Raw genomic sequence first — 27,691 nt, forward strand, 5'->3', positions numbered from 1 at the left:
GTCAGGAACAAGTTGAATCTTTTGGAAACAGTAGAGACAGATGACACTACCAGTCCGCGAGGCGGCCAGGTCTGTCAATCAAAAGTTGGCGCAAAGGCAGAACGGAAGAGTCGGACATCGCACAGAGCCGTGGTAATAGGGGACTCCATAGTGAGAGGAACTGATCAGGGCTTTTGTGGCAACAGACAGGACTTAAGGATGGTGTGTTGCCTTCCTGGTGCCAGGGTTAAAGACATCACAGACAGAGTGCAGGAAATCCTCAAGGACGAAGGTGAAGAGCCAGAGGTGGTGGTACATGTCGGCACAAATGACAGCAGGAAGAAGAGGAACATACTACAGCAGGAATTCAGAGAACTAGGAAGGCGGCTGAAAAGCAGGACGTCCAAGGTGGTTATCTCTGGTTTGCTTCCAGTTCCTCAGGCTGGTGAGGCCAGAAACAGGGAGATAATGGACTTGAACTTGCGGCTGGGGAACTGGTGTAGGAAGCAAGGATTTAAATTTGTGGATCACTGGGGTATGTTTTATGGTAAACAAATTATGCAAGAGAGACGGTTTGCACCTTAATAGGTTAGGGACCAGCATTCTGGCAGGCAGGTTTTCTACTGCAACACAGCTACGTTTAAACTAAGTAGCGGGGGACAGGGGACAAACTGGATGTTTGAGGAGGAAATTGAAGGCAGTTAGAACAAGGGAAGTCAAGAAAGACAACTACATCAATGAAGCAGAAAACTCAAAGGCATCATGCTGTAAGGTTGAGTGAAATAGAAATTGATGGGAAGGGTGAGGGCAGTAACAAATTAAAAATACTATACATGAATGCACGAGGCATTAGAAGAAAGATGGATGAGCTTGAGGCTCTTTTGGAAATTGGTAGATACAATATTGTGGGGATAACAGACGTGACTTCAAGTGGACAGGGCCTGGGAAATGAATATTCAAGGCTACATGTGCTATCGTAAGGACAGACTGACAGGGAGAGGGGGTGAGGTGGCCATGTTGGTAAGGGATGATATTCAATCCCTTGCGCAGGGGGACCTAGAATCAGAGGATGTAGAGTCAGTGTGGATAGAGCTGAGAAATACGAAGCATAAAAAGACCATCTTGGGAGTTATCTACAGGCCCCCCAAACTGTAGTCTGGATGTCGGATGTAAGTTGAATCAGGAGATGAAATTGGCCTGTTGCAAACATGTTACTACAGTTGTTATGGGGGATTTTAACATGCAGGGAGACTGGGAGAATCAGGATGGTATTGGACCTCAAGAAAGAGACTTCGTGGAATGCCTCAGAGATGGATTCTTAGAGCAGCTGGTGCTGGAGCGGACCGGGGGAAGGCAATTCTGGATCTGGTATTGTGCAACGAACCAGAATTGATCAGGGACCTCGAAGTGAAGGAGTCATTGGGAAGAAGTGACCATAATACAATAAGCTTCAATCTGCAATTTTAGAGGGTACAATCGGAAGTGACAATATTTCTGTTGAATAAAGGGAACTGTGGAGCTATGAGGGAGGAGCTGGACAAAGTTCAATGGTGCAATACCTTAGCAGGGATGACAGTGGAGGAACAATGGCGGATATTTCTGTGTGTAATGCAGAAGATGCAGGATCAGTTCATTCCTAAAAGGAAGAAAGATCCCAGGAGGAGGCATGGGTGGCCGTGGCTGATGAGGGAAGTGAAGAAACATTTAAAGTTAAAAGAGAAAAAGTATAACATAGCAAAGATAAGTGGGAAAACGGAGGACTGGGAAGCTTTTAAACAACAACAGAGGATTACGAAGAAGGAAATACGCAGAGAAAAAAAATGAGGTACCAAGGTAAACTGGCCAAAAATATAAAGGAGGATAGTAAAAGCTTTTTTACGTATGTGAAAGGCAAAAAAAATGGTTAAGATTGAAATTGGGCTCTTGAAGACAGAAACAGGGGAATATATTACAATCAGAAGAATTGAATTGGTACTTCAGGTCTGTGTTCACTGGGGAAGACACAAGCAATCTCCCTGAGGTAACAGTGGCTGAAGGACCTGAACCGAAGGGAATTTATATTTCCCAGGATTTGGTGTTGGAGAGACTGTCAGGTCTGAAGGTTGCTAAGTCCCTGGGGCCTGATGGTCTACATCCCAGGGTACTGAAGGAGGTGGCTCGAGAAATCGTGGATGCGTTGGTGATTATTTTCCGGAGTTCGATAGATTCGGGATCGGTTCCTGCAGATTGGAGGGTGGCTACTGTTGTACCACGTTTTAAGAAAGGTGGGAGCGAGAAAGCAGGGAATTATAGACCAGTTAGTCTGACCTCAGTGGTGGGAAAGATGCTGGAGTCAATTATAAAGGATGAAATTACGACACATCTGGATAGTAGTAACAGAATAGGTCAGAGGCAGCATGGATTTGTGAAGGGGAAATCATGCTTGACTGATCATCTTGAATTTTTTGAGGATGTAACCCTGAAGATGGATGAGGGAGATCCAGTAGATGTAGTGTACCTGGACTTTCAGAAGGCTTTTGATAAAGTCCCATGTAGGAGCTTAGTGAGCAAGATTCAGGCGCATGGTATTGGGGGCAAAGTACTAGATTGGATTGAAAATTGGTTGGCTGATAGGAAACAAAGTAGTGATACATTACTCCATTTTGGATTGGCAGGCAGTGACCAGTGGGGTACCACAGGGATCAGTGCTGGGACCGCAGCTTTTTACAATATATAAATGATATAGAAGATGGTATTAGTAATAACATTAGCAAATTTGCTGATGATATTAAGCTGGGTGGCAGAGTGAAATGTGAGGAGGATGTTAGGAGATTACAGGGTGACCTAGACAAGTTAGTTGAGTGGTCAGATGCATGGCAGATGCAGTTTAATGTAGATAAATGTATGATTATCCACTTCGGTGGCAACAGGAACGCAGATTACTACCTAAATGGAATCAATTTAGGTAAAAGGGGCAGTACAGAGAGATCTGGATGTTCTTGTACACCAGCAGGTACAGCAGGTAGTGAAGGCGGCTAATAGCATGCTGGCCTTCATAACAAGAGAGATTGAGTATAGAAGCAAAGAGGTGCTTCTGCAGCTGTACAGGGCCCTGGTGAGACCACACCCGGAATACTGTGCGCAGTTCTGGTCTCCAAATTTGAGTAAAGACATTCTGGTTATTGAGGGAGTGCAGCGTAGGTTCACGAGGTCAATTCCTGGAATGGCGGGACTACCTTCCGCTTAAAGACTGGAGCGACTGGGCTTGTATACCCTTGAGTTTAGAAGACTGAGAGGGGATCTGATTAATAATCTTATGTCTCAAAGGATTGGACACTCTGGGGGCAGGAAACATGTTTCCACTGATGGGTGAGTGCCGAAACAGAGGACACGGCTTAAAAATACAGGGTAGACCATTTAGGACAGAGATGAGGAGAAACTTCTTCACCCAGAGAGTGGTGGCTGTGTGGAATGCTCTGCCCCAGAGGGCAGTGGAGGCCCCGTCTCTGGATTCATTTAAGAAAGAGTTGGATAGAGTTCTCAAGCTTTGTGGAATCAAGGGTTATGGAGAAAATGCAGGAACAGAATACTGATTAAGGATGATCAGCTATGATCATATTGAATGGTGGTGCAGGCTCGAAGGGCAAAATAGCCTACTCCTGCACCTATTGTCTATTGTTAACAGCTAACCTGAGAACGCAACTGGTTTCAAAAAAGGTTTTGGTGATTTACACATGAAAGTAGTGAAACTAACATGGTATTCTAACAGATGAAAGGCTAAACAGACAAGCTTTCAATGTATGATTTCACTTACATTACACCGTAAATTTTTGCTATAAATTCTGTGTTAGGATTGAGCCCTCCACTGCCACCTGATGAAGGAGCGATGCTCCGAAAGCTAGTTTGCTTCCAATGAAACCTATTGGACTATAAGCTGGTGTTGTGTGATTTTCGACATTCAATGTAACTTTCTAAAAGTTTGTGATTTTCATATGAAAGAACTGAAACTAACATGGTCATCCTAAAAGATTCGAGACTTAAACAATCCAAATCTTTTTCAATATATAATTTCAGTTACATTACACTGTAAACTTTTGCTATAAATTCTTTGCCTTGCGACCTTATTCTCCACAACCATTTGATGACAGAGCAGCATGCCGAAAGCTAGTGCTTCCAAATAAACTTGGACTATAACCTGACACTGATTTTTAACTTTATACACCCCAGTCCAACACCAGCATTTCCAAATGATGACATTCAATGTGTAATTATGATCACCACAACAGTCAGACAACATGTTCTTTTTCAGTATAAAACAAAATGTGCATTCTTTACTTTTGTATCATAAAAGGTTGTTCGGTGTTTATATTTTAGTTCCATCAATGTAGAATCATTATTTTCAGTACAGATGCAATAACTGTTCAGTTGAAAAACATATTTCATAGCTTTTTATTTCCAAATTCACAAATATAGCAGACCCCTGATTATTGGTCAGGTCAGTAAACCCATTACTTTGGGATTATGACCTACATTAAAATGGATTCCAAAAGCCCCGATTGCAGGTACAGTGCTCTTGCAACTCACAGCTGCCTGTGGATCTCAGTGAGACATTGGTTTGCTCCTGAATCTGTCGAGAGTCTCCAACCTGGGTCAAGGCAGCCATTCAAACATTTGGAATGCGCCTTGGGCAGGAGGAAACTAGCCAACAGGCTATTTCATTGGAATCATTAATTTGAGTTAAATTCTGCAACTAGATTCTACAAAAGTCATTTCCCATGCAAACATTCTGACAATGAATATTGAAAAAAATGGACAGTATTAATAATCTTTTGATCACAGAAACAATGAAAGAAACTGCAACCAAAACGCTGAGAGATTTTGTATATCATCACTGCCATTTTTTTACATGGCAAGAACATGAAAACTAATGTTTTTTCTGTTCGGAGGGCAGCCTGTGTTTAAAAAAATTAAACTACCTTGAGAGAAATTATACAAGTGAAATTCAAGGTCAATGCTATATGTAAATCAGGAATGAATGCCTTATAAACTGATTGAATCGAGTTATGAAACACTGAAGTGCTCTATATAGAGAAGCAAATGGGACAAAAAAAAAATCAATAACTAAACTTACATCAAAATTGGATTGCAACTGTTTAACCTCCAAGTTGCTTCCTGATGAAAAAGGTCAAGATTAGAGTCCATGAGATCCAGGGAAACCTAGGTCCAAAACTGGCTCAGTGGCATCAGGCAAAGGACGACAGCTGATATTTGTTTTGTGGTGTGTTCTAGGTCCTTTCCTGCTTATGAACATTAGTGATTTAACATGATGTAGGAAGCTTGATTCGAAAGTCTGCAGATAATACAAAACTTGGTGTAGTAAATACCAAAGAGGGAAGCCTTAAACTGCAGAAAAACACAGATGAAGTGACCAAATGGGCAGAATGGAATTATGTCCTGAAAAGTGAGGTGATGCACTTTGGGAGGACATAAATGATAGGATCCTAGGAAATACAACGGTCCCAAGGATGGTAAACATGTCCACAGATTCTTGAAGGCCATGGCACAGGTGCATAAAGGCAGCACTTCGGATATTTGCTTTTATTAACGGAAATATCGTCTCTTTATTGAAAAAGTATAGTTGGGTCAATTTACAGGAAGTCTAAGCAGTTTTGCATAGTCTTGGCGTACCAAAAAAAAACACATCGGACTTCAATATTTCCTACAATTGCGAGAACCAAATGCATTTCTTACTCATGCAGGACACTACTTACTTACATCGAGGCAACAAGGTGGCCTGATAACTGACCAGACATATACTTTGGCAGAAAGACCTCAAACTGTTGCCTTTCTCCACTGGACCTTGGCAGCATCTGCCCCAAACCTCAGTGTCTCAGCATGTTGTCCTGGACCTTGGAATGTGCCAGCCTGCAACACAAGTCTTGGCACTTGAAAGCCAACAAGTCTCAGACAAACTAAAAAGCATCTTTCAGAGAGTTCATGGCTCTCCAGGCGCAGTCCATGTTTGTCTCAGTATCGATCGCAAGGAACAAACCATAGAGCAGAGTCCTGTATCACAGAGCTGTTCAGATATACATCTACAACAATCACTACACCCATCTTCAGACCTTCTTTGCAAGGACACATTTCAGAAGGAGATGTGCGACAGTCTCTTCACCAGTGCAGTTATTTTGAGAGCAGCACGCAATGACAGAGACCAAGAATGCGTGAAGGATCTGACAGCCTGTGCCCTTCTAATCACCAGCCAGCTACACCTTCGTGCTTCTTGGCAAGTTCTGGCGATGAGGCATTCTGCCACGTGACTGACAGTGTGATCAGGGAACCACACAAAAAGAGGACCCACCCTCTTTTTCCTGCAGGGTCTCAAGGACACTGCGAGCTGACCACTAGAGGACTTGTGGTCAAAGGTGTTTTCTGCTGCAGATTTTTCCTCAAAGGACAGGTGATATGTCACGATCCAATTACTTGGAGCCTTCTGGACACTGAGGCTATACCTATTTTGGCAGCACCAGAGACAGGTAAAACTGCAATCTTGAACAGGTTGATGTTCAGAAGAAAGATGTGAAAACTTTCAGTCATGAGGATAAATAAATGCCCTGGACCAGACAGGATATATACTAGGTTACAACAGGAAGCGAGGGAGAGAGATTGCTGCACCTTTGGCGATGATTACGTCCTCACTGTCTAGTGGCGTTATGCCAGATGATTGGAGGGTGGCAAATGTTATTTCCTTGTTCAAGAAATGTAATAGGGTGAATCCTATTCCCAGTCAGTCTCACGTCAGTGGTGGGTAAAATAGATTAGATTAGATTACTTAGTGTGGAAACAGGCCCTTCGGCCCAACAAGTCCACACCAACCCGCCGAAGCGCAACCCACCCATACCCCTACATTTACCCCTTACCTGACACTACGGGCAATTTAGCATGCCAATTCACCTGATCCGCACATCTTTGGACTGTGGGAGGAAACCGGAGCACCCGGAGGAAACCCACGCAGACACGGGGAGAACGTGCAAACTCCACACAGTCAGTCGCCTGAGTCTGGAATTGAACCCGGGTCTCTGGCGCTGTGAGGCAGCAGTGCTAACCACTGGAGAGAAATCTGAGACAGGATTCGCGATTACTTGGAAAACCATAGTTTGGTTAGAGATAGTCAGCATGGTTGAGAGAGGTAGGTCATGCCTCACAAACCTTATTGAATTCTTTGTGGATTTGACAAAGCACATTGAAGAACATAGAGCAATGGGTCTGATATACATGGATTTTAAGACATTTGATAAATTTCCCAATAGTAGGCTCATTCAGTAAGTGATGTGACATGGGATACAGGGTAACCTGGTGGTTTGAATACAAAATTGCCTGGCCCATAGAAGACAGAGTGGTGGTAGATAGAAAGTATTCAGCCTGGAGCTCGGTGACCAGTGGAGTTCCACAGGGATCTGCTCTGGGAGCTCTGCTCTTTGTGATTTTTAAAAATGACTTGGATGAGGAAGTAGAAGAGTTGGTTACTAAATTTACCAACTACACGAAGGTCGGTGGAGTGGTAGATAGTGTGGTGGTCTTTTGTAGGTTGCAACAGGACATTGACATGATGCAGACCTGGGCTGAAAAGTGGCAGATAGAATTCAATCTGAAAAGAAATATGAAGCTAGTCACTTTGCAAGTTAGAATTTGAATCCAAGCTGAAAAGGTCGGATTCTTGACAGTGTGGAGGAACAAAGGGATGTTGGGTTCCATATCCATAGATCCCTCAAAGTTGCCACCCAAGTGGATAGGGTTGTCAAGGTGATGTATGGTGTGTTGGCTTTCGATAGTAGGGAGATTGAGTTTAAGAATCGTAAGGTTATGCTGGAGCTCTATAGAGTCCTGGTTCAACTACACTTAGACGTTTGCGTTCAGTTCTTGTCTCCTCACCATAGGAGAGTGGAACATTTGGTGAGGGTGCAGAGGAAATCTCCCAGGATGCTGCCTGGACTAGAGGGATGTCTTGTGAAGAAAGGTTGAGGGAGCTAGGGCTTTGCTCATTGGAGTGAAGGAGGTTGAGAGATGACTTGGTAAAGGTGTACAAGATGCTGAGAGACAGAGTGGATGGCCAAACACTTTTTCCCAGGGTGGAAATGCTCATCATGAGCAGGCATAATTTTAAGGTGATTGGTGGCAAGTTTGGGAAGACGTCAGAGATAGGTTCTTTCCACAGAATGGTCAGTGCGTGGAATGCATTGCCAGCATTGGTAGTAGAATCAGACACATTGGGGACATTTAAGCAATTCTTGGATAGGCACAAGGAAGATAGTACAATGAAGGGTACATACGTTAGTCTGATCTTAGAGTTAAAAAATCACAACACCAGGTTATAGTCCGACAGGTTTAATTGGAAGCACACTAGCTTTTGGAGCATTGCTCCTTCATCAGCTGGTAATGTAGAGCTCAATCCTAACAGAATTTAAAGCAAAAATTTAGTGTGATATAACTGAAATTATACATTGAAAAATTGATTGTCTGTTAAGCCTTTCATCGGTTAGAATACCATGATAGTTTCACTTTTCATGTGTAAATCCCAAAACTTTTTTTTTATTAAAAAGTTGCATTCTCAGGTTAGCTGTTAACAATGGTGATGGATAGACAATATGTTGAAGGCGTTAGCCCCCTTTGTTCTATCTATGCCATGATGTTTAGATTGATTCTAATCTAAAAAGTGAGATAATGGAGTTTTACATCAATTCATGTAGTTTTTGAGCCAAGTACAACGTAACCCTGCAAGTACAAAGTAGATGTCAACTTTGAACCCACCAGAGGGCCGCTGCCCTGGGCTTGACATGTATGCTCAAACTGTCAGGAAATATATAAATGCCAGATTCATCAGCCGTACCCACAATGTACAGCAAAAACATCACCCGTTCACAACGCAGTGCCATCCAGGCTCTCAAAACCAATCACAAATTTGTCATCAAACCAGCAGATAAAAGAGGAGCCATTGTCAGAATAGAACAGATTATTTCAAGAAAGCACTGACAACTGAACAACCAAGAACACTACAGGCAACTACCAGTTGATCTGACCAAAGAACACACCTGTGAATTAAACACACTGATCAGAACTTTGAATCCAGTCCTTCAGAGTTCCCTACACGCCCTCACCCCACGTACTTCTCACGTAGGTGACTTCTACTGCCTTCCAATGGTACACAAACCCAACATCCCATCGTGTCGGGCAATGGGACCTCATGTAAGAATCTTTCCGGCTATGTGGAAGGCATCTTGAAACCTATTGTATAGGGGATCTCCAGCTTCTGTCGTGACATTATGGATTTCTTACAGCAACTCAACACCCACAGACCAGTCGAACCGGGAACATTCCTCGTCACAATGGACGTTTCCGCACTCTACACCAGCATCCCCCACGATGATGGTATCTCGGCAACAGCCTCAGTACTCAACATCAACAACTGCCAGTCTCCAAACACCATCCGACAACTCATCTGCTTTATCCTCGATCACAACATCTTCACCTTTGACAACCAGTTCTTCATCCAGACACATGGAACAGCCATGGGGACCAAATTTGCACCCCAATATGCCAACATTTTTATGTACAGGTTCGAACAAGACTTCTTCTCTATGCAAGATCTCCAACCAACATTATACACCAGGTACATTGACGACATTTTCCTCCTCTGGACTCACGGCGAGGAGTCACTGATAAAACAACAGGGTGACACCAACAAGTTTCATCCCACCAAACTCACCATGGACTACTCTCGACTATCTGTCTCATTCTTGGACACAGGCATCTCCATCAAGGATGGACACCTCAGCACCATACTTTACCGCAGACCCACAGACAACCTCACAATGCTACACTTCTCCAGCTTCCACCCAAAACATATTACAACAGCCATCCCCTATGGACAAGCCCTACACATGCACCGGATCTGCTCAGATGAGAAGGAATGCGACAGACACCTGGAAGTACTCAGGGACACCCTCAAGAACAGAGTACAATGCCCAACTCATTGACCGCCAGTTCCGACGTGCCACAGCAAGGAACTGTAATGACCACCTCAGGAGACAGACATGTGCTGCAACCGACAGGGTAACCTTCGTTGTTCAGTATTTCTCAGGAGCTGAAAAGTTAGGCCATGTTCTTCGTGACCTGCAACACATTATCAATGAGGAAGAGCACCTCACTAAGACCTTCCCCACATCTCCACTACTTGCCTTTAAACAAACTCCAATCCCCAAACAGATCGTTGTTTGTAGCAAGCTGCCCGGCTCTCAGGACAACTCCATACAACCCTGCCACGGTAGGCGCTGCAAAACATGTCAAAGTGTGGACGTAGATACCACCATTACACATGGGACCACCTCCCACCATGTACGTGGCAGGTACTCATGTGACTCAGTCAACATTGTCTATCTTATACATTGCAGGCAAGGATGCCTGGAGGCATGGCACATAGGGGAAACAGAGCAAAGGTTATGACAACAGATGAATGGGCACCGCAAAACAAACAGACAGGAGGGTTCCGTCGCAGTTGGGGAACACTTCAGTGGTGCAGGACATTCGACCTCGGAACTTCAGGTGACCATCCCCCATGCGGACTTTGGGACAGGCAGCAGTGAAAAGTGGCCGTGCAGGTGCTGATAGCTAGGTTCGGTACCCAAAGGGAGGGCCTCAACCTGGACTTTGGGTTCATGTCATATTACAGGGGACCACCATTGCACTACACACACACACACACACACCCCACCACAGACTTCAGACATTCTGCACTCACTATGCACATACACTTGCTCATGCTCACAACCCCCAACCCAGACAGAGACACACACAGACAGACAAAGACCCACATGCGTGCACACATTTTGTGGGGTGAATTTGTACTTGCAGGGTTACATTGTACTTTGCTCAAAAACTGCATGCATTCATGTAGAACTGTTCTCACTTTTTAGGTTAGAATCAATCTAATCATGGCATAGACAGAACACAGGGGATGAACACCTTCCAAACAGACCCCATCACCAAGGTGGTATTTCCCACCCCTCCCCTATCCGGAAAGACCACGTCCTCCGCAACTCCCTTGTCAGGTCCACACCCCCCACCAACCCAACATCCACTCCCGGCACCTTCCCCTGCAACCGCAAGAAATGCAAAACTTGCGCCCACACCTCCCCCCTCACTTCCCTCCAAGGGAGCCTTCTGCCACAAATTCACCTGCACCTCCACACACCATTTACTGCATCCGTTGCACCCGATGTGGCCTCCTATACATTGGGGAGACAGACTGCCTATTTGCGGGTGTCCCAGAGGTGTTCTCTGAAACGTCCTGCACAGACCAACCCAACCACCCCGTGGCTGAACACGAACTCCCCCTCCCACTCCGCCAAGGACATGCAGGTCTTTGGCCTCCTCCATCGCCAGACCATGGCAACACGACGCCTGGAGGAAGAGCACCTCATCTTCCACCTAGGAATCCTCCAACCACAAGGGATGAATGCAGATTTTTACAACTTTCTCATTTCCCCTCCCCCCACCTTATCTCAGTCCCAACCCTCAGACTCAGCACCACCTTCTTGACCTGCAATCTTCTTCCCAACCTCTCTGACCCCACCCCCTCTCTGGCCTATCACCCTCACCTTAACCTCCTTCCACTTATTACATTCCCAACGCCCTCTCCAAACTCCCTCCTCCCTACCTTTTATCTTAGCCTGTTTGGCACACCTTCCTCATTCCTGAAGGGCTTATGCCCAAAACATCAATTCTCCTGCTCCTTGGATGCTGCCTGACCTGCTGCGCTTTTCCAGCAACATATTTTCAGCTCCTCCACCCTATGTATGCTACCTTTCTCCTTTCGACGAGAAGCTCCACTTGGGTGGCCATTTTATTAGCGCTTTTGCAATATTCAGTAACTTGAACAATTTCTTGACATCACGTGTAGCGAATCAAATTGTTAGAAAACTAGCATCTATGTTACTGTGACCTCAACACAAAACCTTGATAGATTATCAAAAGTACTTACATAAAAATATCTGCAAATATTTCCATCTTTTTTTAAAAAATTGATCTTCTGAATTCCCTAAGCATTAAACCTGGGATGTTTGGAGTTTCCTACTCTGGTTAAGTTCAGAGGATATACAGAACAGAAACAGGTCATTCAGCGTACCCAGCCTGAGCTAGCTGTTTGGCTTAATTTGTTTCATCTTTCATGTTTCCGGATCAAAACCATAACATTCCATTCCTTTGTTGTGGTTCTGTTCGCCGAGCTGGGAATTTGTGCTGCAGACGTTTTGTCCCCTGTCTAGGTGACATCCTCAGTGCTTGGGACCCTCCTGTGAAGCGCTTGTGTGATCTTTCCGGCATTTGTAGTGGTCTGTCTCTGCCGCTTCCGGGTGTCAGTTCCAGCTGTTCGCTGCAGTGGTCGGTATACTGGGTCCAGGTCGATGTGCTTATTGTTTGAGTCTGTGGACGAGTGCCATGCCTCTAGCAATTCCCTGGCTGTTCTGTTTGGTTTGTCCTATAATAGTAGTGTTGTCCCAGTCGAATTCATGTTGCTTGTCATCTGCGTGTGTGGCTACCAAGAATAGCTGGTCGTGTCGTTTCGTGCAAAAAGAGTAAGAACACCACCTATACAATGTATTTGCCAAAAACGGATACCCGCACAATTTCATCAACAGATCCCTAAGGGAAAGGCAACGGAACAAGGACATGCCGCAACCCAAAGGACTAGCCACACTCCCATACATCAAGAGCATTTCCAAACTGACAGCTAGACTACTGCGACCACCAGGACTCATAACAGCACACAAACCAACAGCCACTCTCAGACAACAACTCACCAGAACGAAGGACCCAATACCCAGCATGAGCAAAACTATATGTAGTGTACAAAATCCCATGCAAGGACTGCACAAAAAACACTACATAGGACAAACAGGAAAACAGCTAAAGATCCGCATCCATGAACACCAACTAGCCACGAAACGACACGACCAGCTATCCAGAAATTTAGAAATTGAAATTTTGATTCAAAATCAAAAAAGTGTAAATTGTGAACAGAAGTGAAAATCACTTCACATCATCTTCCACTCTGAATAACTATCCTTGACTCCCATGCTCTGCTTTATCTCGAAGCCAGCTAGCAACCTTTCCAATTAATTATTCAATATGCACAGCAACGCTTCTCACCTCTTCCCAGACTGAATCTGCATTTGAAAGTAATCAAGACCAGAGGTCTCAAACTCAGGTTTTTAAGTTTCTTAAATATTTTATTTTAAATGCACTTATGACTCATGATATAATGTCAAGTCTGTCTGTTCTCGCGTGCTGGCAAATAAAAAATATTTCTGCCATCTATTAGCTGTGATATCACCTTCATGCTTCAATTCCCATCACAGTCTTCCTTTCTTAATAGGCATGTGAAATATTAACTATTTTGTAATATAATCCTTGAAAATGTAATTACGTAGCTTTCCTCTGCCATTTTTTGGCTTTTGGCCGAACTTCTGCATATTCTTTTATATTGCATTCCTTTGTCTGAGGGCACAATGCTGATCACTTTTTTTAAACTGTTAATTGCAACTTTTGGGTTCCATAAGACAAACAGGAGCAGAAATTAGGCCCATTCAGCCAATTGAGTCTGCTCCACCACTCAAACATGGCTGATAGGTTTTTCAATCCGATTCTCCTTGTAACCTTTGATCCCCTTGGCAATCAAGAACTCATCTATCTCTGTTTTAAATATACTCAATGATCTGGCTTCCACAGCATTCTGTGGCAATGAATTCCACAGATTCACCATGCTCTGGCTGAAGTTTCTCCATATCCCCGTTCTAAAAGATCTTCCCTTTAGTCTAACACTGTGCCCTCAAGTCCTAGTCTCTCCCAACAATGGAAAACATCTTCCCAACATCCACTGTCCAGGTATTCTGAAAGTTTCACTCTGATCCATCAACCTTCTAAACTCCATCGAGTATAGTCCCAGAGTCCTCAAATATTTGTTGTATGCTAAGGCTTTCATTCCTGGGATCATTCTCATAAACCTGCTCTGAACCCACTCCAAAGAAAATACACCTTTACTGAGATATGGGACCCAAAATTGATCACAATACATTAAATATGGTCTGAACAGAGCCCCATAAAGCTTCAGAAATACATCCCTGCTTTTATATTCTAGTCCTCGAGATGAATGACAACATTGCATTTGCCTTAATTACAGACTCAACCTGCAAGTTTACTTCGAGAGAGACCTGGACTAGAATTTAGTGCATTTTGAGGAGATTTGTGGCTCAGGTTGAGGTTCTGTAAACAAGTTTGCTCACTCAGTTGGAAGGTTCCTTTTCAGACATTTTGTCACCTTAACAGATAATGTCATCAGTGAGTCTCCATTTAAGTGCTGGTGTTTTATGTCCCCCTTTCTATTTGTGTGTTCAGGACATCCATCCTAATGACAATGTCTTTGGGTATGAACAGGTAGGGAAAGAGTTAAGTTTTGAGGATCAAGAGGTTTAGCTGAACATGACTCAGATCAGACAAGAACTTAGTTAATAATGGGGTGCTGGCAGCATGGGTAATGGGTTAACAAGGTGGAAAAGTATTTATTATGCAGAGCCATTTAACAATATCAGAAGCAGTCAGTATGCAAGGTCAACTTAAAAAGTCAAAAAGTATTTGTGAAGCCAGTTTAGTTTGTAACAGCAGATGGTTTAATCTTTACTATTGACAGCCGCTAATTGTAACGGTTACCCAATCAATTAGTAGGGGTTACCTGAGCTGGATGCTCCTCCCTGTAAAATCACTATACAATTCATTAAGAAACTGCTATTACAAAGACCACCAATAACTCATCACTGTGCACATGGGCAATTGTTCTCTCCCCCTCTAGGGCCCGGAATAAAGATGAAGGAGGTAAAATAAGTACCTTGGGCATTTTGCTTCAACAGAGGGGGGAAACAGGACGACACGACCACAAGCCAAACAGAGACATGCACAAGAATTCCTAGAAGCATGGCTTTGCAACTGAATCTCTATCAACAAGCACATCGATTTGGACCCCATCCATCACCCTCTGAGAAAAAGAACAGGAAATGGCAACATAGGAAATGACATCAGCAAAGGAAAGGACATCACCGGAGATTCTGATGGTGTTACCTAGTATGGTGACAAAACATCCGAAAACAAACCTTTCAGCTCAGCGAGCAAATTTGGACTAGGACTCCTAAGTCCCTTTGCACTTCAGACGAAATTTTCTCCCTATTTAGAAAAGAGTCCATGCCTCTATTCTTCATTCCCAAGTGCACCTCACATTTGGCCATAATGTATTTCATCTGCCTCTTCTTTGCCCACTCTCCTCACCTTTCTGCAGCCTTTCTGCTCCTTTACCTACCTTTGTACCATCTGAAAAGGTAGCCAGAATCTCCTCAGTTCCTTCATCTAGATTGTTAAAGTTAAAAGTCATGGCCCCAAACACTGGAGCACCACCAGTCACTGGCTTCCATCCAGAGAAGAACGTTTTTAGTCCAACTCTCTATCTTCTGCCAAACATCCAATTTTCTATCCATGCTAGTACCTGGCCTCCAATACCACGAGCCCTTGCCGTACTGAGCAATTTCCAGTGTGGCTCTTTATCAAAAGCCTTCTGGAAGTCCACATAAAGAACATCCATTGGTTCTCCTTTCCCTTTAGTCATCTACACAGTCCCTCTAGTGTTTAATTTATTCTTTGCTAACACCAGATTCCAGCACAATGCTGATCATTTTTAATGATTCCCATTGCTTTATATCATTATTTAAGATTGGTGCCTATTTTGCCTTTATTCTAAATTCAGCTCCAATCTATTAACTTAGTTTTTAAAATCACACAAATCTTTTCCTGCCTTTGTAAAGTTGAGATATCACATCACTGTTGTATGTTCCCCTAATCGACTTACCTTCTAATCTGGCTCATGCTCCATGTTAAGAATAAATTGCTAGCCTTCCCAATGTTAATATTTTTTCATTAAGGGTTTGAAAGGAGCCCTCAGACACAAACATAGCATTTTCCCTACTTTACATGACCTTTTCTGTCCCCTTGATATCAGAATGACCCATCTATTTCTTCCTTCACCTCCCTTCCACTATTTTGCGCTCTGTAGACTTCACTGAATGAGACTCATCATTTGTTATCTTCAAATTTCCATCCACAGGCTGCTTATATTTCAAATCAACACTTTCCCTAAACTTAGTTTAACTCCTTTGCTACCCCTCTACCTTACCCTTTGTTCTTGGTCACAGAGAACCCCATCCATGTGTCTAACTGTAGAACAGGACCTTTTCCTCCATTCTATAAATTCCCCATTACAACTAGACAGTGCTTGCACCTGCCAAAATCTCGAATTTTCAGAGCTAAAATTCCACTATTTATCTCGTCACCAAAGTTAGGATGCAATCAGACTCTAGTACAATGTTCAAATTATCAAAAAGTCCTCTGGTACTGCTCATCATTCCAATATTAATTGTGCAAAGTGATCCACATATCAAAGTAACCTATTGAATGACCCAAGTCAGCTGTTTCTGACCAGGTGACCATCCTAATTAACCACCTCACTGCACAGCTGCCAATAGCAAGCAGCTTGTTTATCAGTAACACAAAGGAGGAAGATTGAAATGTTAACACTAAATTTGATGAGATATTAGAAACACAAAATAACAGTCTTATCCCATTCAGCCCTTGAAGCATTCTCCATTCACCACGATCATGGCCAATCGTTGACGAATGCCACATTCCAAGTGTTGCCTTGTTGATGTAGTGTTCATCGGAAGCAATGCACAAACAAAATGGTCGCATCAGGAACAAAACAATGATTTAGACTGGGTTATGATTAAAATTCTTGATAGCCCCATCAAATGTTGTTACAAAGAATTGCATTCAAAGGGACTACTGCTTCCAGCTGGACAACAACAAACAAAAGTGCACTGTTAGGCTGGATCAGTTTATTTTTCTGCTTCTTTGATTGTGGACTGAAATGAGAAAAGGACTGCTTTACAAAGCAAGGATTGTAGGAGAGATTGCTGCAACTTTAAAATATTTTTCTAATCAGAACATATTTTAAGTGCTGTAAACAGCATTGTTTGTTGCAGCAATTGCGGGTTAGTTACTGCAGGTGGCCTGGAATTGGGTGGGTACAGAGATTTACTAAGTGTATAGCCTATAGCCTACTGGCCCCAGGTGTTCATGACAAAGGCCTGTTGCTGGCCCTCAAACACTGATAGCTGTGGGCATGAAGACAACAGCCAAGATGCCTTCAGACCTACTCAACAGAAGGCATTGTCTTTCTCTGAATTCAATGTAGGTGAAACCTGTAGAAAGCCTGTTTTCTTTCCCTCAATGGATGCTCGCAATTATGAATCTTGACCATTGGATCAGAGGTTTCAGACAAAGTACTTCAGGTGCTGGATATCTAAAAACAGAAATTGCTGGAGAAATATCAGTAGGTCTGGCAGCATCTAGGGAGAGAAAGCAGAATAAGCATTCAAATCCAAAGAACCTTCTTCAGAGTTCTCCCAGATCAGCCAAGTTTGTCCTGAAACTTGTTTTTATGTCAGAGATTTCATATGTTATGATCCAATTGTTCTGTGCCTCCTGCAAGCAAATGTTCCTGAAGACAACAACAAAAAGCAAGTCCTGTGTGCAAGGACTAATGAAACACCTTCCCAGCTTTCACTCCCTCTTCTCAACACCATTTCTTTTTCCATGTAGGGGAAGTTTCATAGGGAGGTGGAAGTTCAACTAACAGCTATGAACAGCACATTATTGCTTCCTTGTATTTATAGTCAGAGTCATAGAGATGTACAGCATGGAAACAGACCCTTTGGTCCAGCCCGTCTATGCCAACCAGATATCCCAACCAATATACCTATTTACTTCAAACAAATGGTATTTCTGAATTTTAAAAGCTGCGTTTTGTGGATCTGAAAAGACAGGTGAATTGGGTGTTTTACATTAACTTTTTTTATAAAAACTTTTGCAACACCTCCAAACATAGGGCTTGATTTCCAGCACAATATTAAGATGTGACAACATGCCACATCACAATACATGAAAAAGGCAGAGTAGGCTAATCAGCCCTTCAAGCCTGTTTGTCATTCAAGACAATGGCTGATGCCATACTAATTTCAATTCAACTTCACTGCATCTCCCCAACAACATTTTATCCCTTTGATAATCAAGAATCTATCTCTGCCTTCAAAACATTTAAAGATTCAGCATCCACTATCTTTAGAAGAATTCTAAAGACAGTCAACCCTGAGAAAAAAAGTTTCATATTTTAAAAGGGCTGCCCCTTATTTTCAAACTACGACCCCTCGTTCTCAATTCTCACAAGAGGAAACACCCCTTCCTTGTTCAGTCAAGTCCCTGAGAATTTTCCACGGAAGTCACCTCTGACTCTTCTAAACTCCAGAGGATACAGGCCGAGGCTGTGGAGCCTTTCTTCATGAGATAATCTGCTCATTCCAGGTATTAGCCCAGTAAAACTTCTCCTAAGTGCTAACATATTAACATCCTTCTGTGAAGAGTGACCTGTACTTCACAAAATACACCAAGTGCTCTCACCAAAGCCCTGTATATGAAATGAAGTATAACCTCCCTATTTTTGCATTAGACTTGCCTCACAATAAACCATAACGTTTACAACTTCCCTGATTACTTGCTGTACCTGCACACTAACCTTTTGCAATTCATACACAGACACCCAGTTATCTCTGGATCCCCTCACTATTTACATTTTTTTTTCCATTCTTTCTGCCAAAATGGGCAAATTCACATGTCCCCACATTGTACTCCATTTGCCAGATCTTTGCCCACTCACTGAACCAATCTCTATTTCTTTTTGGGATCAAAAAGATCCATTTACTCCTATTCTCTGCTTCCTGGTCACCAATGGTCTATCCATGCTAATATGCTATCCCTAAAGACAAGGCTTTATTTTTTGCAACTGTTGATGTGTCACCTTATCAAATGCATTCTTCAAATAAAAGTACAATACATCCACTCGTTCCCTTTTATCAACAGTACATGTTACTTCTTCCAAGTGAATTAATTAAACATGCTTTCCCTTTGACAAAACCACGTTGGATCTGATTACATTAACATTTCCAGGTGCTTTGTTTAAATAGGGAGGCAACGACCTCGTGGTATTATCACTGGACTACTTACTCAGACCTAGGCAATGTGTTGGGGACCTGCATTGGCCAATGATGAAATATGAACTCAAAAAATTTGGAATTCAGAGTCTAATGATGACTGGAAATCTATTCTCAATTGTCAGAAAAACTCCTCCAGTTTGCCAACATCCTTCACGGCAATTACAGTTGGGCAATAAATGCTGGCCGAGACAGCGATCCCCTCATCCCACGCATGAATAAACAAAGTATTTTAACAACTTAACATCACGAATTTGCACGCCTTATGACCAGCCCTCAATAAGGCTGATAATCAGCTCTCAGCAGCGATAGAATTCAGCAGTTATTTGACAAATTAAAACAGCACAGTTAAATATCTACATTCACACATGAACTCAGTTTCCACTCCACTGTGCTGCAAAGTAGGATGAGAAGCATAGTCAAATCAGGGAGGCAACTCACCGTCAGTAGCTGGGGATTTGACGCATGAACTACAGATCTTTAACCACAACACTCAGCTGTCTCGAGTAAGTCAAGCTTCAAGCTATTTTGATCCCGCACAGCCTTGTAAAATTAGGAAATTAGGATGCAATCCATTATTGCAGCTTTGTAATGAGAATATGCTGGGCAGAGTCTGTGCAAACCACCTACACGTACCCAAAACGAATCTCCAAGCTATTGACTTTGCGCACAAATGTGTCCAGAAATACTTTGCAGGTTTTCTTTCTTTTCAGAAAAGAACAAGTCCTTTAGTGGAAGTGCCATTTCCGTACAGCTTTGAAAATCTCCTTAATTTCTATTTCTCATACTGAAAGTGTTCTTTATGCTAATGACAGTTTGGCACTGGCACTATTTGATTTACAGAAGATTACCATTAAAACTAAGACAGGATTCCTGTAACAGATTTTCAAAAAAAAAGCACCAAGAAATATCAATGCTCTAACAGCTTTAGCAGCCACCACTTGCACCAAGGCATGCACAGGAAATTACACTTAAGCCTTAACACAACCATGTTTCATCTCAAAAACACGAAGTTATTGTCCAGAGACTTAGCATCAAAACACAGTATCCCTTTTCAAACCATCTGTTTATATAAAGTTTATGCCCCAAATTAAGAAAATGAAACAAACATGATTTTAAGAAATCAATACTGCACCTATTACTGTCTCAATGCAACACTGATAAAGGTTGAGACAAAATTTTCAATCTAATCTGAATGCCTCAATACAAAAATCAGCAACAGACAGGTACTGCATTAAAAGTTGTTCCACTGAGTTCTTCTCCCAAAGGTGAACTTACTAAACAAATTAATGTAGCTTATTAAAAGAAAATATTATTCGAAGTGTCTGAAGTTGTAGTTTGCAGCAAACTGCTTCTCTGATTACTTGCCCTGCCCAGCTAAAGGTCCCAAAAGCAGCACGTTACTATTCACTCACTTTCTATTCTCAAAGCAGATTTCTCAAACTTTGAGCATGCTGCAAAATAGTTTTTATGAGCCAATGGAGCCCCTAGTGTTCATAGGAAGATCTTATCTTGTTGGTCAGCTGCTGTTACATTTGTTTTGCTGCAGATGTAGGCTAATGAGTAGGATGTAGGCAGTGTTTTCCTTTCTGGCCACAGATGAAATGCCAGAGGACAGAGTGCTCATGTCACCTGAGGATTAAGAAAAGGGAAGTGGCATAATGCAGGAAATTACAGGCCAGTCAGTCTAGCCTCAGTGGCGATGAAGGTAATAGCATGAATTTTAAGGGATAGAATATAGCGGCACTTGGGATAAAACTGGATTGATCAGGGATACTCAGCTCTGGATTTGTTACGCTAAGGTCATGTCTAAGAAATAATCAAATTTTGAGATAACCAGGAATGTTGAAGGCATGGAATTTTTCAAAGCCAAAATATTAAAACATACAAAAAGATGTTCAAAATGTTATTCACAGCAAACTGATCAAAATAAAAAGTAAATGCCTATGGGATCCAAGGTAAACTAACATGTTGAATCCAAATTGGCTGAGAGTCAGGAAGCAGAGGGTAATGGTAGAGGGATGTGTGCACTTCTCTAAATCTGTTACGCAGGGCTCAATGCTGGGCCCCTAATAGCTTGTGGTGACATTCATAATTTGATCTTAGGTCGAAAAGGTATTAATGATCAAGAATACCACAAAACAAAATCCGGTACAGCAGCTCACAGTGAAAAGGGTAGCTGTAAGCTGCAGGACAGTATCAATGTACTGGTTATATAGGTTGAGAAGTAGCAACACCCCAGCAAGAGGGGTATTAAGAATTTGGGAAGGGATAACAAGGTGAGGTATTGGACTATCAATGGCAGGTCTCTGGAATGCATTGAACAGAGGCACACTGTATATTCAATGATCTCTGAAGGCATAGGTGCAGGTGGTTAAGGTGACATCAGAGATACTTGCCTTCATTAACTGGAGGTATAGAATGCAAAAGGAAGGAAATTATGATGGCATTGTACGAAACACTAATTAGGACACAACTCAAGTGCGGTGTGCAGATCTGGTCATCATATTACAGAAGGGATATGATTGCACTTAACAGAGCGCAGGGCAGACTCACTAGGATGCTGCCTAGGCGGAAGGCTTCAAGCTATGATAGAAGATTGGATAGGCAAAAGTGAGGACTGCAGATGCTGGAAATCAGTCTCGATTAGGATAGGCTGGCTGCTTTTCCTCAGAGTAGTGCAAGATATGGGGAGACCAGATAAAATTGTAGTCGGTTCTGCTATAACAAGACAGCTCCTTTTTTGTGCAACCCTGTTATAAGCAAATCGCATAACAGCAGTGCTATTTAAATTAGTGGGGCCAGAAGCACGTTTGAACCAAAACACATTTTAAAAGTTCGTGCTTTAGAACCAGTGTCCCCAGTTCATCCATAGCGTTATGACAAATTCACATTAACGAAACACTAGTTATAGCAGATAGACCTGTATAGTATTATGAAGGCACAAATCAAGTGGATAGGAAGGCATATTTTCCAACAATAAATAAGTCAGTAACCAGGAGCACAAAGTTATGGTGGAGATCGACGGCTAAGTGAATTGAGAAAAAAATCTTTCAAGCAGAGGGTGATGGGAGTGTGGGACTTTTACCTGAATGGATGAGTGAGTTGGAAACTCTTACAACATTTAAGCAGTATTTAGCAGTTTACTCATTTTGCCATAACCTCCAGGGCTATGGGCCAAGTGCTGGAAAATGGAATGAATGGCGTTAATTCCATGATGATAGATGTCGGCAAGATGGGCCAAATGGCCTTCTCCTGTGCTGTAAAGGTCTGACAGCTTACGCTGCTTTCACACACCCAGCAGATATCCCATCACGCAACCTGAAGTATTAAGGTACTTTGGTCATGTAGTAACTTAAGATCTTAGTCTAGCACTACACTTTCTATTTACGTTGAGCAATTTTGTCTCACAGAACCAACTTTTGATCATGCACTCATCATGACAATTCACAATATCAAGGAGAAATCCTTTAAAACACAGGTTCTCCCTTAAGTTAATACTCTGTGAATTAGCCAGAGTGCAAAATGAAAAACCGCAATAAAATGTATTTTTACAGCACTACATAAGATTTTTTAGTTAAATTGTAGACAGTTGAGATGAACAAACATCTTGAACTCAAAACCAGGTGGTAGGAAGGAGGAGTTATGAAAGGAGAAGCATTCTGACAGAAAGCATCATTGCTGAGCACAACAGGGGCAGTTTTGAAATAGACACACAGGCATGTCACCACGGGAGGTGGCTAGAAAGATATGCAGTCCACCACTAAGACTGAGCTGGTCAGCCCAGCTGGTCAATTTGTTGCTGGAGTGACCACCTGGTCACAAGTTATTCTATGGAAGATCTCATTAAACAACTAGCATTTGAGTATACATTATTACAGACTAAGGACCTTAGAGGCTAGTGAGATCCTCTGTCTTACAAGGTTTGATCTGCTAGTCAAACAAGCTCCAGCCCCTCTACTGTCAGAGGATGTAAAGATAACTCAATGCACTGACAACACTGGCTTTGGGTAAATAGCTGGATACCACATACACATAGCTGAGTGCCCTCGTAACACATGTCTAGTAATAGGCCCATTTGAAACACACCTTCAGTTCATGAGCACATTCATAAGTTGTACAGTTAATCAAGTATTTAAGCACAAAGTTAAAGCAAGGACACAATACAGAGTTATCAGACTCATTTGCAGCAATTTATTTTCTCAGTTTGAAATTTGATGAAAATTTGTGCAATATCTGTAATTGCTCATTTTGGCTGTTTGCCTCCTTTTCTTTGTCTGTTCCCCACCTTCTAGTTGACTGAAAAAGGCTTGCATTGTGATCCTAGTTGGTGGTAATATTGAAAATGTCAAGTGCCAGAATGAAACCTGGCTTGGTCTGCAGGTGGTCTTTACAAATAGAAACCAACATTACACAAAAAAACAGGCAGAAAGTATTTCACATATAGATAGCGTTAGACGGTCAGATAAATATCAAAACAAGTTTCACTGCTTCCCAATACCAAGAGCCAATCCCAAAGAAATATCGAAGTAGATATCATGATTTGGAGGAGCCAGTGTTTGACTGGGGTGGACATAATTAGATATCATATAACACCAGGTTACAGTCCAACAGGTTTATTTGGAGGCACTAACTTTTGAAGCACTGCTTCTTCATCAGGTGGTTGTGAAGCAGGACCGTAAGACGCAGAATTCACACCAAAAGATTACAGTGTCATGCAGCTAAAATCTAAGTTTATCATTTCAGCTGCATGACACGGTAATCTTTTGCTATAAATTGTGTCTTAGGGTCCTGTTTCACAACCACTTGATGAAGAAACAGCGGTGAAAGCTAGTGCCTCCAAATAAACCTGATGGACTATAACCTGGTGTTGAGATCTTTAACTATATAGAAACAGGCCATTCAGCCCAACACGTCCACACAGATTCTCCAAAGAGCATCCCACACAAACTCAACCCTCTACCCAATCCTGGTCATCCTGCATTTCTCATGGCTAATGCACCGAACCTACACATTCCTGGACACTTTGGACAATTTAGCATGGCCAATCCAACTCACCTGCACATCTCTGGACTGCAAGAGGAACTGCATCCCTCCCTAACAGGACATGAACTTAACACATCCTGCTGAAGGGCTTATTACTGCAATATTGACTGCTGCCTGACATGCTGTGCTTTTCATGTCACAGTTTTCAACTCTGCTTTTTATATCTTACATGGTACTGGGCAATATAACAGTAAAACTAGGAAGCAATGAAAACTAATATGATGGAACACTTGCCATAAATTTCTTCATAAATTTTCTTAACGTAAAATTTGCCTCTAGTTACACCCTTACGTACTGGTCACTGATTTTAATCAAATTCATACGCACACTTTCCCTGCTTCTTCTACACTGCTGTTTTCATTACCCTGTACATGAAGCGCAGCCATGAATCAACCAATATAGGTTACCGGATTGTTTCAGGAGGCAATATTTTAATTCCAAATTTCAAGATTATGGGTTTAAACTCAGTTTAAACCTCCATGGCAACACAATTTTGGATAATGGTGTCCTCTGTTCAGTATTTTGTCTGGTGGCTCAGAATTATATTAAACAATCCCATGACATGACTGACAGATCTGTAAGCACTACTGGGCAATTCCCTAGAAACAGATTAACTGGTAAAAGTTCATTGTGCCTACAGTTGCATGGTGGCTCAGCGGTAGGCACTGCTGCCTCACAATGCCAGAGACCCAGGTTCAATTTCACATCCTGTGGCGTTTGCACATTCTCACCCTGTTTGTCGAAGTTTTCTCTGGGTGTTCCAGTTTCCTCCCAAATTCAAACTTGTGCAGATTAGGTGGACTGGCCAGGCTAAATTGTCCATTTTGTCCGGCAACGTGGAGGCTAGATAAATTAGCATTGCGAAATGCAGGGTTACAGGGATAGGGTAGGGGATGGGTCTGGGTGGGATGCTCTTCAGAGCATCAGTGTGGACTTCACGGGCAGAATGGCCTGTTTCTTCACTGCCGGGAATTCTATGATTTGCTGCTATGTGCACCAATACATTAATAATTTCCACATTAAAGAGAGTCATTCATTATGCAAATATGGAAAACACGGAACATTTACAGGCATGACTGGTCACCACAGATTTGTAAGTTTTCCTTCATCAGTGTGACATTGCCATCCCCTGTATGTGTAATAGTAAATAGTTAGGCTTGAATTCATCGAGACGCAAAACGTTAGCTTGCTCTCCCTCTCTCTCTGCCATCACCCCCACCCCCTCCATCCTATGGATACTGTCTGACCCACTGTGATCTCCAGCATTTGCTGTTTTCAGTACTGATTCCAGCGTCTCCAGCAATTTGCTCCTCGGCTTCAATTATGGCAGGTCCCTGTAAAAAAAACTTAAACCGTTTTGCACAAGTGAAAATTTCTCAGATATTGCAAACTACAGAAGCGTGACAATGTTTCACTTTTCAATTTGACATGTTATGTTTGCGCTATGTATGGACTTGCGGCATATTTTTAAACAGTGAGTTGTGTCATGGTCAGAGTTGCTACTGAAACGTTCCATTCTAAATGAAAAATACTTGTTTTTATCTCTCATGTTCTCATATTGGTAACACTGCCAAGGAATGCAAATGAGTTTCACTACCATCGCATGAAGCCACGCATCATCGTACAGCTTACACTGCTGGGGACTCAAAGGACTTGGATAAAGTTACCGGGGAGCACTGTTGTGTTTGTTTCCATTAGCATTTGCAACGGTGTGTTCACTCTGCACTTAAACCACAACGTGTTGATGTAGTCTATGTCTCGACCGCTCTCCTACAGTGCCTCGAGTCATTGCTTCCCTTTTCCAGCATTATCTTTTATGCTGTGAACAACAAAAGCCGTGGTCCAGTCACAAAGTAAAATCTGCAAGACATGATTTCTGCAGATGCAGTTTGTGGAGAAGTCATCGAGTGAAACGGTTCATCTTACCCACAGCAGTTTGTACAGCTTATCTGACTAAAAGTCTTTCATAACATTCCAAAAATATGCATGAAGTGCCCCAAATGGCTCATGATGCTGTCCTAAAAATTCTCTCCTATCCAACAATGAACAAGCTGTTGAACAGGCTTTTCCATTTATAGACTCAGATGTACAGCACAGAAACAGATCCTTCACTCCAATTTATCCATGCCGAACAGATATCCCAACCCAATCTAGCCCCACCTGCTAGCACCCGGCCCATATCCCTCCAAACTCTTCCTATTCACTTATCCAGATACAATTGCAACATTTAAAAGGTATCAGCTTCCACCACTTCCTCTGGCAGCCCATTCCATACACGTACCACCCTCTGCATGAAAACATTGCCCCTTAGGTCTCTTTTATATTTTTCCCCCCTCACCCTAAACTTATGTCCTCTAGTTCTGGACTCCCCCACCCCAGAGAAAAGACCTGACTATTTACCCTATCCATGCCCCTCAATGTTGCAAACCTCTATGAGGTCACCCCTCAGCCACCGATGCTTCAGGGAAAACAGCCCCAGCCTGTTCAACCTCTCCCTATAGCTCAAATCCTCCAAACCCTGTCAACATCCTTGTAAATCTTTTTTGAACCCTTTCAAGTATCACAGCATCTTTCCAATAGGAAGGAGACCAGAATTGCACGCAATATTCCAACAGTGGCCCAAGTGTTAGGCCATTAAGTGTATACGTCCTGCTAAGATTTGCTTTCCCAAAATGCAGCACCTCGCATTTATCTGAATTAAACTCCATCTGCCACTTCTCAGCCCATTGGCCCATCTGATCAAGATCCTGTTGTAATCAGAGGTAAGCTCTGCACTGTCCACTACCCCTCCAATTTTGGTGTCATCAGCAAACTTACTAACTATACCTCGTGCTCTCAGCGAAATCATTTACATAAATGATGTAAAGTAGTGGACCCAGCACTGATCCTTGTGGCACTCCACTGGTCACAGGCATTTTACATTTTAGACAAGGCAAACAGCATTTGATATTTGGATTGGAGCAATCTAAACGGGATGCAAGAGTGGGGAAAAAAAAGGAATCGATTCTGCAAGTTGAGATGGAAGCAAATACATCTGGGTGTTATGACACTATAAATAATGCATGCCCTTTCCAGAGTAGTGAACACGGTAGTGAGTTCAAACTATTTGCATACCACTTTAAATCATGCTCTATGATGTACATCTTAATTTATTTTCTATGGAGAGGCAAATTCAGTCTAATTATGATAGCACAGCAATTACAGGATTTCCTACTCTTTTATTCAAGGATATTGGGTGCCCTTGACACTATAAGCGCTATTTCCCATATCTAACTGCGCTGAGAATGGTGGTGGTGAGCCATGTACTTGACGTTCTACAGAGTGTGTCGGTACACCCACAGTACTTTTGGAATGGATTAAGTTTGAGACAGGACTTCTTTAATCGCTTATGCACCCAAAACTACTCCAGTAATGTGATGAGTCTTATTGATTTGAATAGATTTATTGTCACGTGTACCTAAGTGCAGTGAAAAGCTATGTTTGTAAGCAGA

At 42.5% G+C, this 27,691-nt stretch overlaps 1 protein-coding gene across 5 annotated transcripts in view; it reads right to left on the reverse strand.

Annotated features, from left to right (window-relative positions):
- ppp1r12a (protein phosphatase 1, regulatory subunit 12A) overlaps window positions 1–27,691 on the reverse strand; it is a 177,134-nt gene that overhangs the window by 128,988 nt on the left and 20,455 nt on the right. The gene's annotated exons all lie outside the window — the stretch shown is intronic.

The sequence above is a fragment of the Hemiscyllium ocellatum genome, chromosome 19 (assembly GCF_020745735.1).
Source record: "Hemiscyllium ocellatum isolate sHemOce1 chromosome 19, sHemOce1.pat.X.cur, whole genome shotgun sequence".
Lineage (NCBI taxonomy): Eukaryota > Metazoa > Chordata > Chondrichthyes > Orectolobiformes > Hemiscylliidae > Hemiscyllium > Hemiscyllium ocellatum.